At 40.4% G+C, this 17,014-nt stretch overlaps 1 protein-coding gene across 7 annotated transcripts in view; it reads left to right on the forward strand.

The window, feature by feature from the left end:
- The window catches only part of LOC144031768 (homeobox protein Meis2), a 117,573-nt gene that overhangs the window by 16,394 nt on the left and 84,165 nt on the right, over positions 1–17,014 (forward strand). The gene's annotated exons all lie outside the window — the stretch shown is intronic.

Consider the following 17,014-nt stretch of genomic DNA (forward strand, 5'->3'; position numbering starts at 1 on the left):
TATTAGTGTGCGTGTGTTCGTGCCTTCTGGCAGTGTCCAGGCTTTTGCACGAAATTTCATCATCTTTGTATACACCAGAAGCAAGTGTGGCGGTTGTATCGTTTTGCCAATAAGTGATCAAACATATTGATGGATGGCGCACTCTGCGGCGGGGCTGCTTTGAGACCATCTCAGACGAGCCATTACCCAACCGCAGACCTCTGTGGTCACCCGCATCGCAGACTAGTTGGGCCTCAGGACCAGGAGATCACTTGGCTAGGACCACGGGGAATGTTATTGATCCTATTATGGAGGGTTTCCATGTGATTGTCAACTAAAATCATGATGTCATGATAGAGCGGGCTGATGTTGACAAAATGGTGGAAAAATAGTGAGTTATATTTAATAATTTATGAATTTATCACTGTGCTTAACGCCAATTTCCTTTCCAAGTTTGTATGTAAAATGAACTTCATATGTATACAAAGTGCTGATGATAAGTTAAGCACAATAATCATTTTTAGATTTTTTTTTTTAAACAAAATGTAGAAGAGTCGTCAACGCTGTGATCTTTTGCAGCAGAGGAGATGACTGCTGCATGCAGGAAGCAGAGAGCAACGGGGATGGGATGGGCAGGGGAGGCAGGAGAGAAACAAATGCACTGCCTATTGATTATCTTACACACATAAGTACAAGTGACCTGTAATCCACAGAGCACTTATCGACTCCTATCCGCACCGTATCCAGTAACAGACGATCGATGCGAGGCCAAAGACAGTTACGGTATGGCACTTTGCGCCGGGCCAAGACCGACTCCAGCGCCTCATTCACATTGCCTGTCAATAATAATAATAATAATAATAATAATAATAATAATAATAATAATAATAATAATAATCTGTCTCTCGCTCGCTTTACACCCCCCCCCCCACACACACACATATATATATATATATATATATATATATATATATATATATATATATATATATATATATATATATATATATATATATATATATATATATATATATATATATATATATATATACATATACATATATAATTCGTTTATGAGTGAGTTCTACAAGAGTTTGCAATGTATATAAATAATAATGCTACTGGTGATACAGTAATTACACTGATTAACAGGAATTAAGTGACAAATTTAAAAAAAAAAAAACTGAAAAAATCTAATAAAACATTTTAATTATTTTTCTTCAAACCAATTTAAATAATTTTAAAATATGTTAAAAAATAGAAAATAAAAAAATATGGCTTGTTGCATTTTTAGTTAAAAAAAATGAAAATATGTATTTTTTCCAAGTTAAAACAACAGAAATGAAAGCAAATGAAAACATGAAAAATACTATATTTTGAAATATTAAAACCTATAGATAAACAAAACTGAAACATAAAATCTAACTTATTGCATTATGCTTTTTTTTTACATTTTCATATCACCAAGCGTAAGGTCAAATAATAAACAGTAGAGGCCCAAGTAGCAATTCCTGCGGGACTCTGCATGAAACATTACGATACTCATATTAACTCATTCAAACCCAAAAACGTGTAAATATGTTTTTAATTCTTTGTCCTTCACTCCCAAAGACGTATTCATACTTTTTTTTTATGCAACAGCACATAGAAAGTTTTGATGCAACTTCTGACATGAAGAGGTGCCTTAAAGCAATGGTAGCGATTACAAAAAATGACCAGCGGGTGGCAGCAGAGTTCAAGTGATCCGCCAGGGCCATGTTGCAACAAGCTCTTTTTGACAGTGTTTTCACCAAGAATGTGAATACTGATGAAACCTTCCTATATTCTAATGGCCATTGCTGCAAAATTGAAACAGATATGTACTTTCTTTCTGATGAAAGAAGAGAATATTTCTTTTGGTATGTTCCATGATTTTATAGCAATAGAAGACACTTTTCTGTGGGCCTTGCAAAATCAGTCAAAATCCAGTAAAACAGTGGGATTGAAGGGGGTTGCTTCAGTGAAAATGGTTGGGAGTGAATGAGTTAATAGCATTTAACTTTGTACATCATATGAATAAAATAACTAAAAGGAGTTAAAAAGAGGCGTGTGCCTCACCTCTACGCATTAGTCATTAGTTTTAGATGTAATGACGATGGCGTCATCCATGACTACCATGTCAACACCTGCATACAAGTAAGCAGCAGCAGAAGAAGAGGAAGCGAACGTAGGAAGGATAGAAGGGCGCAAGAGGGGGGTCAGCTGATTTAATGGTCTAATGAGGCCGTCCTCCAGCCAGTTGTTTTGTGTGCGCCGCGCTCTGACCTTTTGCTCCGCGCGGGAGCCCCGCCGCCTCATTTTTCACATTCTTGCAATTACGTTAACGCTTGAAGCGCTCGCTGACTCCCGACTCTGGCCCGTTTCCATTCTACCACCCCTCCTGCCCCTTCTACTCACCTCCCCCTCCCCACCCTTTCCTTCTGAACTCTATCGCCTGATACGTTCCCACATAAAATTTGCACTGCGCGCTCTCTAGTCCGCAGAGAAAATGCGAAATGTGCGCTCCGCCGCAGTAATGGGGTCTTTAACAGCTTGGCCCCTGTTAAAAGGGGTGAGGACGAGGATCAGGCAGAATGGATGGGAGACGGCCAGATGGGCACGGAGTACTTTCTTTCAAGAGAAATATCCACTTTTTCTTGCCAGCTACCGTAGGTGTTGCGTACCATCAAATTGGATGCTTGCCTAACATTGGGCAACACAAAGCCACATGTAGAGTGTCGTGTTTTTCCACAAGACTAGCACTCCACAATAAGTACTTTGTATAAAAAACAAAACCAAAAAAAACAACAACAGTAATAACTTAAATAAAACAAAGAAAGAAACAGTTTGTGCATATTGATAATTCATTGGGCATTGTGCTGCTCATTCTGTTGTGTGCACCTTGGCCACAGGGGGGCAGTGCAATGCACAGACTTACTGCAGTACATTTGATGACGCAACAAAGAAGAAGCCAGTCTTAAAAGTTTATAATGATCACAATATAGATGCTAGGTGTGGGAATGCTGAAAGCATCCCATATATATTATTCAGATTTTTATTCTCCTCACCTTTTTGCCGAGAAACAACTCCCACATAATACTTCCGATTTACACTGTTCAAATTTCAACTTGCTTCAAAAATTCACACCTTCCGGGGTATATATCGTCTGATTCCACATTACTTACAGTACTCGCACAATTAACGTTAAATATTAACTTTTCCCCATTCATTTTCAATGGGTGTGACATTGAACTTTTTCCAAGTCCCATTTTCCACGCCCACTTCCATACATGCAACTAATCATCATTACCACCTCTATAATACTGCTTAGTGGAGCACTTGGTTAAATGCGTTATCCAGTAACCAGGAGGTCCCGGGTTTGAATCCCACCTCCGAATGTACGTTGGAAATATATCAATGGCAATTATGCTTAGTGATTTAAATGTATACCAACTGACTATCAGATCAGGAAATGATTATAATTTCACTGAAATGATTAAATCCCACCTTAGACAGATTGCAGTTCAAGTTTTATTTTTATTCATTTATTGTTCAACTTCAATTAAAATTGTAATTTTCACAAAATTTATCTTTTAATTTACTTCACAAGCATTCAGCTATTAGCATTCAGCTTTCAGCATTCCCTCGCAATGTTTCCAAAAATTGCACTTAGTCTAGTTTTATTAGCCGTTCTATGAGATTTTGCATTGTGTTAGCATTAAGCTAGCGGATTTCGCAGCTACATAATGTTTAAGGTCTTTTTGTGTATGTTTCTCCCAAACCAGTGAATAAAAATAATCCAAGTTCGAGAAGTAAAAATGTTTTGCTCCACTTTCCATTTGTGAACATATCACAGAAAGAATTTCCAAGAAAACACTACTTTGAAGAATGTGAAAGTGGCCCTGGTATCCTCCATTTTTCTGTATGCGGCCCTCGTAGGAAAAAGTTTGGGGCACCCTTGGCATCGCACGATTCAGTGCACTCATCCTCTACTCGACCTCTCGCGTACAGGGGGCCTCGGGATGCTTGCTGCCAGCGCAATTCACCTCCGCCCGACTCTCAGCGTCGAGTGTGGCTCTGAAGTCGTGCCAAAAAACAATTAAACAAGTGTGCAAGCGTGTTTCGCCACCTCCTCCAGGAGCCGTTTATTGCCGAGCAGTAAAGGAAGGGGAGCCACGCTCGCAGAAGTCAATTAAACTTCTGGCAAGACTGAGTTGAAGAAAACTGGGAAGATATAATCTCGTGATGAATACATACACTTACAAAATGACAAAAATGTTTGAAAAAACATTTATTTAGTTTTATTATTTATTCATTTACCAAAAAATATAACCAACTGTCATGCTCTAACCATACCAATCAGCCAATCATTAGCCAATCAGAATTATTTGCTCCACCCCCCCCCCAAAAAAAAGAAATATAACAAATCTTGTGAGTGTGTTTATTTAGTAAAGGTGGCATGATATTTTAATTATTAGAAAGTCAACAAAAACAAAAACTGTTTAAATCAGGATACAAGTATGTCTAACAAAAATACTTTTGACATTTTAGATGATCCAGAAAGTCATGATCTTACGATAAAGTAACCCAAAAGCCACATGGAAAGGTTATATTCATAAAAACGCCCGCATGCGTGTGCGTTCACAGCAGAGTGACTCCCCTATGTTGCGCGTAGTGTAGATAAACAAACACCAAGTGGATTGGATGGCGCACACAATAAAGCTCATGCCTCTTGCCCTGCGCATCATTTTGATTAACAGTCTTTTTGGAAGGCGCCCAAGCTTATCTCGCAACATCAGTGGCAGGGAGTTAAACTTGATGAATGTGCGCTACTCTCGGAGCGAGGTGCCCGCAATTGCGTGTTACCGCCGCAACGCTGACTGCACATTTGACAAACACCCTCCGACATACTCAGACATGAACACTTAATCCCAAAAGCTGATTCAGAAAGGTAGAAAAGCATCAAGTCCACACTTGTAATTATTAGCTATGCATGAAGACTTGAGTGGTGAGTGAAAGCTTTTCCCGTGGTGGGGGGGAAAAAAAAGGGGCAGAAAGCATTTTGTAGCATTTTCTCCACAATTGAACAATCCCCACGCTTTTGTGGATAGACCGACTCCCCAGAGAGGGCCGGGATGGACAGAGTGGAAGGGGAGGAGAGGGAAGAGGAAGGGAGGGAGAGTGCGCGGTTTGATGCTGTTGTGGTACATTTGCGTGAACGAGCAGGGAGTGCGGTCAGCTTTCGGGGAGGCCCCCCTACTCTACGAGACCCTTTGCGGTGCGGTCTCCCGCTGTGTTGCGTACCGTGTGACAGAAGTACTGCAATATATAAGCATTCTTTTAAAGATGTGGATGGATGGATGGATGGATGGATGGATGGATGGATGGATGGATGGATGGACTCAGCAAAAGATGGATTTGAACAAACCCAGATTAAGAACCACTGGATTAGGACATAGTTCGCTCATTAGCTAGCTAGCTAGCTAGCTAGCTAGCTAGTGAGACGACTATTTTATACTATAAACCAACGTATATGTAATTTATAGTTTTATCTATAGTAAACAGTTGCGATGTTCAAGTACTACCACATTCCTCAGTAGTCTAACGTAGATAGTTAGCATCCAAACAGTTCTAAATATAAAAGTCCCTGTAAAGCCAGTGAACATAAATACGTCTTCTAAATTTGACACACCAAAGAGAAGAGTGTTTTTAACAACTCTGCCAAATTTTAATGATGAAAAAAAAAACTGGCAAGTGTGTTAAATGAAGCTTGAAAATCATGAACAATCAAACCATTGTCCGACTGACTGAGATGTACCATTGCCCCCCCCAAAAAATAAAAAAAATGCTACTTCATCGAACATCTGTCTTATGCCTACACATACAATATTTGAGCCTTTAAAATATATCCGCTTAAAAGCCTCCCTTGGATGAATTATATCCTGCTAGGAAACATTAGTTGCCACGGTGCTTTTCACGCCACAACGAGAGGTGCTAGCCTAGCCACCTGCTAGCTCACTAGCTAGTAATAATAACTATAATTCACAAATCTGCTGGAAAAACCACTAGTGTGAGCAAAGGCACTCAAGTTGTAGCCTTTTTAGCCGTGTCTAAAAATATATATATATATATATATATATATATATATATATATATATATATATATATATATATATATATATATATATATATATATATATCAGTAAAACTATGGGGAAACACTTTCACTCTATACTTGCATAATTGACTCCTACCTATTTCTCAACCTTTGTACATATTTTCAGCCGTTATCTTCAAACTTGTATAATGTACTTTCACTTTATAGGGTCTTACAAGTCAACGCTTAATACATTAAAGTTACTTATCATAAAAAACTAATTTGAAGACATGCCTTCTGGTATTTCCACAAGTCAAAACAGCAATTGCTAGCAAAGCTAACCATCACAACTCGGTCAGAAAACATCAATCGCACACACAAATAATTAGCAACATGATTTTGACAGGCATAGAACAGAAAGAATTTATTTATTTTTGATGAAAATAGACCCATTATGATGATTTTCATGTTTTGTTAGCTTTGTTGTCTTGTTACCATCAGCATATAACAGTTAAAGTGTCATACATGAGAATAACACAGTTGTTTTGGTTGAAATGAGTCAGAAAGTAACTCAGATGGGGTAGAACATATTACACTTGAGAGTAATATTGTGATCCTATAACAGGAACTAATGAAATGTAATCATACATTTTGGAAGATAGTTGCCCAACACTGCGGTGAAAGAAGATCACTCGTGTGAATGTGTGTGTGTGGGCATGCGTGTTCCCTCTAAGTGCCTGTTAGGCTTTAATTTAGTGTCGTAATTAAAGCTGAACACTGGCCCATAAACAACAGATAAACAATAAAGCAGAGCCAAGCCCCGCTGTTTCATGGCCCTCACTCCCAGCTGCTTGCGCACTGATAATCTTTACGCCGCGCGCTACCTCACTCAACTCCAACACACTAAAGGAACAAGAGCATGCGTGTTGTTTATATTTTGTATGCGTTTGAGGATTGTCAATGCATACGCTGGTTTACTAAGTAGTGACCATTCCCACCAGTCAGGGTGTGAATATTCTCATCGAGACGTATTGTTTTGTGCAATATTTTGTTCAGTATTTTGTTTTTCTCCCTTTGATGTTTTTTTTTTTTTTTTTTGCATTTTATCTTCTTTTTTTTTTTAACTTTTTACATTTTGCTTGAAAATTCCAAGTCTAATTTTGAAAATTATTCATGTCACATTAGTTTGCCCTGAAAACACAACATTACACCCAGATTTTCAAATCTTAAGGAATTATAAGATGGTTGGGTTTAGCTTTTACAATAGTCATAAATGCAACTGCAAAAATATTTGAGTGTTTCACCATATTTCTGTTAAAATTTCAAAACAAATTCTAACATGTTGAACTGCTTAACTATTTGAGTTCCAATGTCCACCATAGTTTTCCACGAGAACACGATATGCCTAAAATTTCAATCGATAAACGGTTAGGATGATTTTGTGAATACAAGTGTTTTTTTTTGTTTGTTTTTTTTGTTTTTTTTGTTTTTTTTACTCATTATGATTCATTTGTACTTTTTCTTTAAGCGCTCATTCGTTTCAAATCTGAAACATCGCAACATAGGCCTCACAGGTGCTAACATGTTGTATTTTGCCAAGATTTCCAGCTACATGCTAATAAGTTTGGAATTAAATTTGAGGTTATTATATGCATGTAACCGTACGTGGATTCTCTACTTACATTTGTTGGGGAGGGTTTCCCACCAAATGCTAAACGTTAGCATTGTGCTAATGAATGCTGTGCAGTTTGCCCGTGTGTGTGATGGTTTTGTTGGGAAGGGCTGGATTTCTTGTTGAAAGCTGAGAGGAGTTGAGGGGTGAAAACACGTTTACAGTGTGGGATGGTTGGTGATGGCGTGTGTGTATGTGTGTAGGGGGGGTTATACTTTCATGATCCCATTAGCATAAGAGAGGCTAAATTATTCATGTGGAGTGCTTAATCTATGGGGAAAAGTATAGTTAATGCACATAGTTTTAAAATGGATCTTGCCCTGCCTCTGCTCTAACACCAGATTCCTGCTGGATTCAGCATTCAGGGGCATTTACGGGAACAGCTTCACGCACACTCACACAAACGAACACGCACATGCCGTGCTCGTCCGACACTGTGCGCGAGCTGCTCCGAAATCCCCTTCCTCGTCCTCCCCTTCCCACTTATTCCCCTCCACCCGTTCCCCCCTCCTCGCTTTCTTTCGCCCCTCGCAGGACCGCAGACTACCTGGCCCTCTTCCAAAATGTGATTAAAGAGAATGATCAGCTCCCTCTGCTCCATTCTTCCTTCCTCCCTTCCGCTCTCTCGCTTTCTCTCCAGCTCTATCGCTCTTCCGACCCGCTGTTCTGTTCTGATAGATCACGTTAGGACAAACAAAAAGGGAAAAACTAAACCGACCGCTCACTTTCTCCTTTAGCATGAGGAGTACTTTAGCCCAACCAGACCTGCCCTTACCCGGTTCAGGCCCGACAAGGCTGGAAAGGCGAATGAGCCGAGCCTAATCTGCAAGCTAATGTTCCAACATGGGGAAGAAATTAGCCAGATTATTCTGACACCAGCTGAGTAGAATGTCAGTCTGTTTTGTGCCATTAGGAGCTCCACCTCCTCCCCCTCTCCCCGCTTTTCCGCCAAGAAGTCGATGCCGCGTCTTTGAGTGAACTGACCGTAATTAAGAAGCGAGGAGGAAGCGGTGTTGCAGGGAAGTAATCACGATTGAACTACAGTAAAAAGGAGGGGAGTGACTCCTTTTTGGCTGCTCATTAGATGGCGGCTTTACACACCCGTGTTGCATCGCTGATTACCCGAGCGCCGAAGAGAATGCAGGGGGAGCGCGCACCGGGGTCTGATGTAATACGCCTAAAAGGGATTGGAGCCCCGAAGGGCATCTGGGCGTCCATTAACGCAGCCTCTTGTGTATTTTTCACCGGGATGATGATGCTGATGATGATGGCGCTCCCGTCCTTGAGAGGGCTTGTTGGTGGGTGTGGGGTGTTTTCCTTGGAAATCTTCTTGTTTTGTTTCAGCGCTCTCTCGCCCCAAGGGGGTCAGCCAAGAAGTCGGCCCTTAAGAGGTGATAATCCAATTGCTCCAGTCCTCGCCAGATTTGTTTTGCCCCCCTCGCGTTCTGGCGGCGTGTTTGTGTGTTTACACGGAGTGTAAGCACGCGTGCGGGGATGTAATAGACGGAAAATAGGAGGCCGTGGCGGCAGGATGTCAAACCCCCACCCTCAACCCCACCACCCACTTTTTTTTTGTTTTTTTTTTCTACTGGCCCCATTCTGGATCAGAGTGAGGTTACTGGGGCCAAGTGTGTCAAAGGCGCACCTGCAGGGGGGCAGCTTACGCCGAGCCCCTTTTAAGGTGCGCTTAGTTTAACCCTGACTTCAAATGTCCTCTCCTGCGCTGCCCTTTTGTGTTTGACCAATGGGGCCTTGCGCTCTTCTACTTTCTTTCCTTTCTTCCGCCTCCCTTTGGCTCTTTAATCTCACCCACTAACCCCGTAACCTCCCTATTCTCCTCCTCCCCGATGTCCAAACTCACATCACAACGTTGACAACAACGACAACAACAAAAAAAGACAGCACATTGCGCTAAGCTAACGCCGTCCAAGAGAGTGGGAGGATGTTTTATCAAGTGCGTTCCAATCCGAGTTCATGCAAAGCTTTTGAGAAGGCAGGATTAGCTCATTTTCTAGTCATTCTCGAGCAGCTGATTTGATGACTCTTACAAGTCAGTTTTGTTTAAAGGTACAATCGGATCCCCGCTGTCTCCACACCTGATCGCTTTTGTTTGAGCGTTCCATGGCTATTGGGGGTGGTAAGCAGTCTATCAGCAGGTAGTGCCATGAGCCCTCAATGTTTATTGGAGGCAGGCATCTCATGATTTTTGATCACCCCAGAGGAAGCGTTAGCCTTGTTAGTCAGCAAGGATAATTTCTCATTTACACGCCCCAAGCTGTGAACATTCGCAAAGGAAAGCCGAGGCTAAATGCGCTACCAAAAAATGAAGGGGTGGGGTGGGGGGTGGGGGGGGTCGACTTCTAAATGAAATAAATGCTCCATCCCGGCTTGGCTGCAGGGGCTGAAGCTGAGAAAAGCCTTCATTATGCATTTACAGTAATTCATTTAAGGGGTTATCAATTTGCAAAATAAGAGAGAGTGGATGTTTGAGGGAGAGCGCAAGGAACAAGGCAAGATGAAAAGGCGTAAGATATGCAGAGGATAGCTCACTCAGTGCCAATTACACACTTTTCCATGTTCTAAGGCTAGTGTTAAACACCACAATTCTCTCGTGTGTCACTTCCACCCGCCCTAAGAAAAATAAGACTTTTTTTTTTTTTCCCCTTTAATGAAGGCACAGAAGTCCTGTTCATCACTATTTCTGTTCAAATATTTGTTTGCATTCTGTGTGGCTTCCAGGGCAGTTACGTGTGATTAAAGTTGGAGGAGTCGAGTCACATGACTTAATTAGGGTGACCAGATTTTCAAAATTAAAAACTGAAACACTACAATGTTGCCGAAAATCAAGTGTGCAATAAAATGCGAAACTGATGCGAAATGCTATTTTGCTTGACAGTTCACTCACCATTATATAATTTTTTTGCTCGGTTCCGGCAGCTTTTGGAAGCTGGCTGTGCCACGTTCCTCGTGCAGTTTCTGCATTGTAACAATGGAAACATGCCACCAGAAAAGCTGCGCTTTCATTGGGTCTGCACGGCGAACGCAGCATTAGGCGAGTAGGACTGCATTTCCCATGATTCCTAAACAGAAAGCAGGAAGTAGTTCTTGTTCCATATTGACTTGTTTGAAATTAGTGTGGAGTCAGGACTTGACTTGTGCCACAGTAACTTGGCCCTTGCTTGAAAGTTGAAGGTAAAAGCCTTGAGACTTGCACATATGTGACTTACTCCCACCTTGGCTTACTACTACATGTTTTCATTCTTCCCCTCCATTCTCCCTTGGCAACACGAACAGAAGCATCATTCCCATCGTCTGCAAACAAGACGAGGATGACTCAGTCCCCTCGCTTGAACAATCGCAGGAAACGCTAGGAGACGGCAAGCATTTTTTTTTCAACCAGAAAACACCACTTATCTGCTGATAAGCGCGTGCGTTCTTTTCATTATCAAAGAGTCGGGGGAACGTACTCTATAGTTGCATTCAGCCTTAAAACAATGAGAAAAAAACAGAAAGAATAAAGGAAAACATTTAACTTTTTCCAGAGAAGGAGGAGGAGGAGGAGGGGTGGGGGTGGTCGGTGGGCAATGCTGCATTGTTTAGTATGGTTGCTTACTCCCGGGGATGCAATGTTTAGACAAGTGAGTGTCTACAGGAGACATCTGTGAAGCCTGGCCTTGCGACCTCGTAAAGAATGCTCTTAAGGTGCTGGTAGTGGTGAAGGGGGTGAAAAGTGCCTTTCACATACATCATAGCCTACGGGACACTGAACTACAATTTAGCGGCCATAGCATTAGGCACACCTGCACACATAGCTGAACTATGTATTAATTATTGTGTGGTAATAATAATATATACGGTCTTGGCCCATCTTATTTATCTGACTTGCTTTTACCCTATTACCCCTCGCGGCCTCTGAGGTCTTCTGGCAGCGGCCTTTTAACTATTCCAAAGGTGAGGACCAAGACACATGGTGAAGCTGCCTTTAGCCACTATGGTCCTCACCTATGGAATGGCATGCCAGAGAGCATCAGGTCTGCAGAGAATATTTATGTTTTTAAGAGGAGGCTTAAGACTTACTTTTTTAGTTTGGCATTTGATTGACCTTTTTTATTTTTATTTTATTTTATTTTATTTTACTTATTACTATTTTTACTTTTTTATCCCCTTTTATTTATTTAACTTTTAATCTATATTGTCTTGTAGCTTTGTTTTTATTTATTTATTTTTTCTATCGTGTTTAACCGTTTTCTTTTAGTGTTTAAATGTTTTTATTTGGTAGTTATAAAATTTTTAGCTCCAGTGTTTTCTCATGGGGGAGCCTCCACAGTGAGAGGGATGCTTGGTCTTCATCCATCTCACTGTGGATGAACTCCTCCTGGGTGCCTTTCCTTACAGGGTACATCTGTGCCCCGCCATGTTGTGGTTTTCATGTGTTTGTTGGGTTTTGGGTGTGTCTGTGGGTACGATCATGGGGATGGGGGGGCTTTTTCTTTCTTTTATTTTATTGCATTATGGATGTCCAGCACTTTGAGTTGCATTTTAAATGTATGAAAGGTGCTATATAAATAAAGTTGATTGATTGATTGATTGATAATATTTTGGCATACTCGCTCAGCTAAACTTGACTAAGTACAATTCTGGAGAAATTGCGTGGGAATGCTGAAAGCTGAATGCCAATAGCTGAATGCTAAGCTGAATGCTTATGAAGTAAATTGAAAGATAAATTATGTGAAAATTACAAAGTTTTAATTGAATTTGAAAGATAAAGAAATATAAAGAACTGATCAGTTTCATAGAGCTGGTAATGATGATCAGTTGTTTGTATGGAAGTTGGCGTGGAAAGTGGGACTTAGAAAACGTTCAATGTCAGTCCCATTGAAAATGAATGGGGAAAAGTTCATATTTAACGTCAAATTGTGCAAATACTGTAAGTAACGTGGAATCAGACGATATATATACCCCGGAAGGCGTGAATTTTTGAAGCAAGTTGAAATTTGAACGGTGTAAATCGGAACTATTATGTGGGAGTTGTTTTACGGCAAAAAAGTGAGGAGAATAAAACTCCGAATAACATGTGGGATGCTTTCAGCATTCCCACAATGATTTTAGCTAAATATTCGCAACACCTCTCGGTGTGACGCAGTACAAGTGTGAATTTGAGTGTGAATGCGTATTTTTATTTACACCCTGTGTTTGGCTGGTGACAGATCACCAGCAAGGTTATTATAATCAAGAAACTAAAAGGAAAAATTACACAAATATTTTTGTTAATAAAATAAAAACAAAAGTTAAAATATGAAAATAACTATTATCATAGATCATGGTTCAGTGTTTATTGTAAATGCATTTATTTCCGTATTAATCTTTGGCCATACAGAAGAAGGTCAGTGGTTTAGGAAACGTAGTTTACTTTATTACACAATAGATATTGTGACTTTTTTTTTTTAATTTATTTAATTTTGCACTCCTTCTGATATCTTTCACTCAACAATGCTCCATATTTAAAAAATAAATAAAACTAATCAAACTGAACTAAAACGAAGTGTTTTCAAACCATATACTGTATATTAGAAAAATAAATAAATACATAATAATAATAATAATAATAATAATAATAATAATAATAATAATAATAACAATATAACTCTCAAAAAGTAACTAAATCAAAAGGAAGAATAAATACGAGCAAACCATAAAAAAATAAAATTTGCTGAATTAAAAAAAAAAAAAAAAGTCAAAAATACAAACTGACAATAATGAAAAATCCAGAACACCAGTGATCCAATAGTAATACTGACATGCTAACTTGGTTATATTTGCCTTCTACCAATGTGTCACAGCCAAAGAATGGGTAAATCACAATGAATGTTCTGAACTAATATGTCCATCTGATAGTATGCCAATCAAATTGCCCATAGTTGCCAACGTTGTAGCTTATATAGCTAGCATAGCTGATACAGCATAGCTGTTGCATCACGATATCCTTGAGACAGCAAAGTAACACACACTAAATCATTCTAATCAATTGGAGATACAAGCGTGCTGTTCTGCTCAAGTTTCAGCAGATCCGTGTTGTGCCTCGCAGGCTTTGACGCTCTTCCTCCTTTGCAACCAACGATGAGATCATTTTCATCCTTTGAGTCAAAAGGAAGCCTGGTTCAAAATGAAGCCCTCAGAGTGCACGAGGGGGGATCCCTTCTGCTGTTCAACGCACCTGCCATTGTGTGTCCATTGTTGTGCAAGCTGTAAAGGCATGCAGCAAAGACCCCCTTGTTGTTGTTGACGATGTGATGATGGTTGTTTCCATCTTCACCACAGGCTGTGGCCTTTTTCTTTTTCTCCTTATTACACCGTCATTATTTTATTATTTTGTTGTTTATATCACCATTCATGCGCCCTCGCTTCCTTTTTGTACTCCCACTCTTATTCTTGCGCTTCCTCTGGTGTACAGTATATGCTTATTGTTCTTTTCGAGCACCCTCATTACAGTCCTGTTGGATTTTAAGGGCTTCGTTCTTTGATTTGGCTCTCATGGGGCGAGGGAGGGGGTGGGGGGGTAGCTGTTAGCTGCTGGCTAACAGCTACCAGGGTTGCTGCTTCTCCCCCGCCCAGCCAGCCGTATCAGAGAGCAGGCTTGGGGGTATCGCCGGGCTGAGGGTGCATGTGAGGGGAGAATTGAAACGTCAATAACTCCTCCGAAAAAAAAGGGAGACAAGAAAAGAAGGGGGATGGAGAGCTTCAAAAAGCCGAGGATGCTAATTAATGGCATGAGAGAGGCTTCTCTCGCTTCTGAAACTTTTGACGCTGTGTGATGAGGCGCTTATTTGGAGTCAGGTCCATTCCTACCGGCAAGACGGTACAGTAACTCGTGCTTGAAGTCTCATTTAGATGAGAAAGAGCACTGATTTGTTAAACTCAGCCCGTAGGATGTTTCATACTAAAAGAAGTGAGTAAAGATACTGTATTTAAAACTGTGGTAAGAGTTTTGTTGTTCTACTCGAAATTGGTCTTAACTTGTCAATGTCTTGCTCTGCACTTTTTCTTCTACCTCAGTTTTAACTCACATTGCCTCAGTTAATATTGTTGACTTAATCTCAAGTAATGGCAATTTTGGTTCCACATAGCCACAGTCTTAGTCTTAACTTTGCAATTCTTGATCTCAACTATTCAAAGTCTTGGTCTTGGCTTTTGTCTCAAAGTCTTGGTTGCACATTGCGCTGGTGTTGCTCTTGACTTGATCTGAACTTTTCAAAGTCTTGGTCTTGCCTTTGTCCTCAAAGTCTTAGTTGTACATTTCCTTAGCAATGATTGTTTACAAAAGTCTCAGTCTTAAATTCTCCAAGTCCTGGTTGTAATTTAGTGTTGACTGACCTCTGTCTTCCTCTGAACTGGGCCGTAACCCCTCAATGTTTGAGTCTTGACCTTCACTCGGCCACACATAGCCTCAGTCCTGCTCTTGATTTCTCAAGTACTCATGGTCTTGGCTTGGTCTTGACCTGCCTTAGTTTTGATAGTAACTCCCTCCTGCTTTGCCTCAGATATGCTCTATGTCTCAGCAAGTCTTGGTCATTACTTGGTCTAAACCTTAAGTCTTGGTCTCAATTTCACAAAGTCTTGGTCTTGACTCATACTCAACTCCTTAAAGTATACAATTTGTATTTCCTACCTGCTCCTCACCAAAGCAATCTCTACTGTGGATGTGGAACTGGGCTGTAAACCGAGTGACCTGCTGGATTTTACAGTTCAGAGCAAAATGGAAAGTCAATACTAGACACAACCTCTTTCTTTCTCAATGTTGTGATCCTATTAAAAAGAACTAGTGAACGTTTTGGCAGCACATCCTCTCTTTCCACAATCTCTTGTAGTTATAATTCACTGTTTTTCACTTTTATAGTGTTTTGTATAAAAATTGATCCTACTGTGCTCCATTATCGGTCACCAGATTTGTATCTCTGACACAAAACATGGAATTTAAGTTAAAACATTGCTATTTTTGGGGGGCCGGTGTGTGGTTGCAGAAACCTCCATAGTCCTGTTTGAACATTTTAGGATTTCTTACCATTCCCTATAAAATTCTCTTCAGAGCCCACCGAGTACTTTGAGGCTAAACGAAGCCAACACAAACGGGTGCATTTCCTATAGCGAGGGGTGAATGTGTGCCAAGGCCCAATGGAGGGCACCCGGCCCGGGTTATTGACTTGTAAAGACGCTGGTAGGTGAGGGGTCTTGACAAGACGCGAGCGGCTCCACGCTCTCGTAAAGCCGACTGATTTCTACACTAGTTGGCTCCCCGGAGAGTGAGACAGAAAGCCCCGCTCGGGTGTATGGAAAAATGCGACGCTGAAAAGAATGAAAGAGTAGTTTTGTGAAAGGAGATGCTCCGTGTGCATCCCCCCCAACCACCTCCCAACCCCGTTTCTGGCGGGAATGAGAGCAAGAGGGGCTGGTGAAGAGGGCGGAGTGAGATCTCTACTATATGTGTCATAACTGTCATTTTGTTATGCTTTATGTTCGATTTTGTAGTACAAACCTGCATGTTTGTTAGTTGTGGTGCATTATAAACAGCATGACAAGAGCATACAGAGCACGTATGAACTCCTCTTGTTACTGATGGATGAGGCTAATTCATGAGGCTAAACTGTACTGACACATTTGTAGTATATGTCAGATTGTTGTTTGTTAGTTTTAACTGAGTACATCTAACATTAGAAGAGCATACAAAACATGTATGAACTCATCGACACTGATGGATCAGGCTTATTAAGTTGAACTGAACTGGTACGTTTATGGTTTATGCAAGATTTTGTCATGTAGTACTGCATTTTTTTAACTGTGCCGGGTATAAGTAACAGCAGAGGAGCATACAAAGGATGTATGAACTCCTTTCCATGCTCACTGATCAGACTAAATGATGATGTTAAGCTGAACAGACCATTATTTTTTAATGTAATGTTTTGTAATTCCAACCTGCATGTTGGTGACTGAAAATAATCAACAACAGGAGAGTATACAGTCTGTATGAACTCCTTCAGTGCAATTCGATCAGATTAATTTATGAGGCCAAACTGGACTTACAATTTTACAATTTATGTAAAAGTTTATAGCACAGACTAAAGTGTTTGTACATTTTGATGAAATATAAACTGCAGGAGAGCATACAAAGCATGCATGAAGTCCTCTTCATGCTCACAGATCAGAATAAAATACGAGGCAAAACCAAAATGACAATTATTTGTGTTACCAACCTG

The sequence above is a fragment of the Festucalex cinctus genome, chromosome 12 (assembly GCF_051991245.1).
Source record: "Festucalex cinctus isolate MCC-2025b chromosome 12, RoL_Fcin_1.0, whole genome shotgun sequence".
NCBI classification, from domain to species: Eukaryota; Metazoa; Chordata; class Actinopteri; order Syngnathiformes; family Syngnathidae; genus Festucalex; species Festucalex cinctus.